Source organism: Phoca vitulina, unplaced genomic scaffold, assembly GCF_004348235.1.
Source record: "Phoca vitulina isolate PV1807 unplaced genomic scaffold, GSC_HSeal_1.0 scaffold88, whole genome shotgun sequence".
In the NCBI taxonomy this organism is placed as follows: Eukaryota; Metazoa; Chordata; class Mammalia; order Carnivora; family Phocidae; genus Phoca; species Phoca vitulina.
Genome location: NW_022589791.1, coordinates 1,894,040 through 1,898,452, shown reverse-complemented (window position 1 = coordinate 1,898,452; position 4,413 = coordinate 1,894,040).

The window sequence follows — 4,413 nt, the reverse complement described above, 5'->3', positions numbered from 1 at the left end:
TGGGTTATGGGGTTTGGGATATAGGTTGGAGGAGAACGTGTATCATGAGGAAGCAAAGAACACCTGAGAGGTTTGCAAATTATTTATAAGCCCCTCTTCTATTGTTGCAGCCTTAAGCCATTGTTGTTGTCTGGATTACGCCATGTCCCTCCCGCGCATGGGGCAGAAAAAGAATCGTCAGTCACTGGTTCAGGCTAAGTGTGGTTCTGTTTTGCATCTTGTTTTTATACATTTTATACTACCTTTGAATACATGCTTGTCGGTTCTGTGTCTGTTGTTTGTCAAGTTAATAACTAATTTGTCTTGGGGGCGCCTGGGTGGTTCAGTTGGTTAAGCGTCAGGACAGTGGTTTATAGCTCAGGTCCTGATCTCATGGGTTGTGAAATGGAGCCCTGCATCGGGCTCCGCACTCAGCACGGAGCCTCGTTGAGATTCTCTCTCTCCCTCTCCCTCTGACCACCACCCTGGCTGTTTGTGCACTCTCTCTCTCAAAAAACGAAATGAAATAAATAAAATAACTAACTTGCCTTGTATAAGGTAAATTTTAATCCTGAACACAAATTCTGATGAAAATTGTTGGATGGGAGTTGGATTCACTCATTCTCTGAGCAAACCGTATGACGCACTTCTATGTGTGTTACCTAAAGCCATCCTTGGAATCCTCACAGCACATGCATGAAAGATGGACCGTTGCCTCCGGGTTTTCTTCAGAGGGGGAATTAAAGCACAGTGAGGTAGGTCACTTTATGCTTCAGATCACAGAGCAGGTAAAGAGACAGAGCTGGTCGTGGAAGCCAGGCCTTTCTACTTCTAGTTCGCCTTTTCTTCCTCTTTGTGCTCCTGGCAGGTGATAGACCGTCGTAGGTGATGGATTGTCTTGCTGCAGAAAAGCCCTGTGCTCTCGCTGGGATTCAGATCTCCAAATAAGGGCAGAGGTGGCTTCACCACCAACCTAATGAAGCTTCAGCCTCAGGGCCCCTCACTTGCCTGGGCACCCCCATGGCCCTGTGCCTGCTTCTATATTATCCTACATCAGGTCCAACAAAACCTGGACCTGTCCCTGGGCCAAGGTGTACAACCTTTGATGATTTTCCTGAAAAACCGAAACAGTCAATATGAATTGTTTAGTTAACAAATTCCACTGGGAGAAAAAGCATGCCTTTTAAATAAATTGGAGCTCTCATGGAAAGATCCGGGAATGTTTGCCAAAAGATGATCAGGGGCGGTGGGGGCCGAGAAAGCGGTCTTGAGGGCTAGCAGGGCACGTTCAGGGCTGGCATCTGTGCACGGGGCACCTGCAGAGCTGTTGACCTAAGAAGCCAAGAGCTGCAGCCTGGGATGGGCCAGCAGACAGAGTCAGATTAAGAGAAGATGGAGGCCCTGAGTTGGCCCTGAGGGAACCCATCATTTGCTTCCTGAGAAGGCAAGCAGGGGGGTTGTCAGGCTTGAGTGTAGCTGGGACAGAATGATCACACCCTAAAACCTACTTCTTGCCCCCTTGATAAATCATGCCTCAGGCAACAAGGCTTCCGATTATGTGCGGACATTGCAATGCTTCACGGAAGACAGACTGGACCTTTCCTGCTTGGGTCTGGAGATCATCGTGTCTAAGCCCCTTGTTGGATAGGGTGGTCTATAGATAAACTTGCTGGTCGTCACGTGGCACATGCTGGAGCCATGCCTTCTGATTACCACTCCCCACCTTGTGCTTGCCTTGGGGTCTGTACAATAACCTGAAACAGGTCAGGAAGACTGCCTACCAGGAATTTGCTGGCCCTAGGGGGGATTTGCCCAGCCTTGGACGGACAGCTCTCATCGGGGGTCAGCCAGCGCATCCACACCTCTGGAGTGAAGTTTCCACCAGGTGTCTGCCACGGTGCCAAGCGCTGCAGTCGGCCTGGAAGTCCGCGGCACGGATTCCCGTCAGCCCCTGTGTTCCTCCCTAGTGCATGCCCGTTACCAGCCCGACTGAGCCAATCCATCTTTTCTTGATAGCAGATGTCAGTCTCGTACCTCAATATGAAAGCCAGTGGTTGTGTACAGACTTGCTGTGATTTCAAACCCATGTTTAGAAAGCCCCTTATGGACAACGTTGTTTGTGGTTTGAACTTGTTTTGAGTAACTTGTTTTGATCAAACGGTTTTGAAATTGGATATTAGGACTTTGTTCTCGAACTCTCACACCTGGAGCAGAAAGGACCATTGTGTTACTGACACCACAGTAACGGCTGTGCTGTCCTCACTCGATGGACTTTTAAGCTGCAAAACCAAGAGGTTTGACCAGCAATTCGAGAGGCGTCCGGTTAGATAAGACTACTCTTTGCTGATCTAAAGAGCTCTCCAGAGATCTTGAGACGCCTGCTTCTGCCGTGGCCGGGATATTCTCGGTCAGTAGGGCTGACAGTCTCAGGAAGAAGAGGGGACATCTATTCCTACCTTGGCGAGCCCACTCCTTGTAGCCCGTGGTGCAAACCGTGGAACAGTCTCTGGACCAATAACCTTCGGAGCAGCCCACCTTGCCTTCCAACGACGGCGCCATCGCCCGCCAGCTCCAGGCCCCAGCAGTGAGGGACCTACGCCGGCAGCTGATAGCCGGCTTTTAGTTGGAAGGACTGACTACTCCACTGAGAACCAACTTGTACAAAGGTACCCCTCAACGAAATTTGGACTTTATTTCTTTCACCTTCCCTTTGCCTGGAACAATAGTGTAATTTATCTGTCATTGGTTTGGAGTGTGTTATTCCTTTATTGGCTTATTAAGAGGCATTATCTGGTATGCTATTGGCTTGTGAAATATTATTATTATGAATTTTAATTCCCGTAATGAGTCTGTGTCAAATAAATTATTGGCAAAGAATCTCAGTCTCTGAGCTTAATTTGCCCTGAACAAAACACCAGTGTTTTCTGAAGGGCCTGGGGGGACTTTTTTTTGTAGGTCTGCAGTGTGATTGGGAGTAAAGATTGCTTGATGCCACAGGTCCACGGCCAACCCCTCAAGGGCATCCAGGAGGGAATGCACCCAGGGGAGAGCAGACCTAGTTAGTGGAGAGCAGGCCAGCTCTGATGGAGAGCTGAAGCCTTATTGGAGACCTACTTTGTGCCAAGAACTGTGCTGGCCCCTGCGGGGTAGAGAAGTAGGAGAGGGCCCAGCCCCTCAAGTATCCAGTCCCCGCTGAAAGGACACGCCTTCTATGTTGCAATTGTTAGGAGACTATTTTGACGCACGTCCCCGCTGTTTCAACAAAGACTTCTTTGGCCAAGCATTTACTTGCAGTTTTACCTTCTGCCTGTGAGCTAGATTTTTAAATGTCGATCTAATCTCAAATGCACAAGAAAACCATGATTACAATAACATGGTTTCAAAGCGCACCTGGGGCCAGAGAGAGGAGAGATGCAAAGTAGCTATGGACAAAGCACTTTTGTACTCATCTGTATGCACCCTCAGCGAGATTTTTGATGGGCTCTCGGGAGGGCGTGCAGGACAGAGCGAAGAGGGAGAGAGCATGGGACAGCCAGCAATCCTGCTCCCTACTCTGCTGCTCCCTACTCAGCTGCTCCTCAACAGCTGGAGCTTGGCTCGTCCCTCTACACAGACTACAATCTCCCCCCATGTCACCCATAGTTAACCCAGATGTGGGGAATCTGTTTTGTCTCCCTCCAGAATCAGTTAGACGTGACCGCTCGGAGCGATCCCATCTGAGAACAGAGCGCATGCTTCATTTATTTTCAGGGTTAGTTTAAAGTTCTGGGTACTTAGGAAATTCAGAGATACCTGTTGCATCCAAAATGCCACGAGATAAAAGCTGGTTATGGGGCTGCCCAGCGCGCAGTAGCTGGTTTCAGGAGATCCCGTTCATTCTGGTGAGCAGACGACGGAAGCCCACTGGAAGTGCGGATCAGAGAGGCGTCAGCTAGAGAGCACAGCATCCTCTCATCACAGCTCCGCGGGGAGGTGCCCTGAGCCCGCCTATCACTGTATCATCGCACGAATACCACTAACGATTGCGGGAGTTACAGCATTGCTGTACCCATGTTGGCTCTTATTATTTTCTTTAACTCATGCTAGATTTTCTCTCTGTGTGGAACATGCGAGTCCTTGCCAGGGCCAGCGAGCCAAAAAGGCCCAGTTGTTTCTATCTTAATTAAGTCACATAGGAAAGGAAGAGAATGAACGAGGTAATTAATTCAGATTTTCTCACTGAAACCCAAAGTTTCTTTTCTCGTCTGGCCGGCAGGCAAGAGCAAACAGAAAAGATTTGGCAAGTGCTTTCATCACTCACCATTTCAGCCTGACCTCTCGTGCCTGACACCCACTCCCCTCCCAATTCCCCAGGCCAGCTCTCCAGAAGAAATTGCTGCTAGCAAAGATATTCTATGCATATACAAACATGTGATTCTGCAACACCCTTCTTTG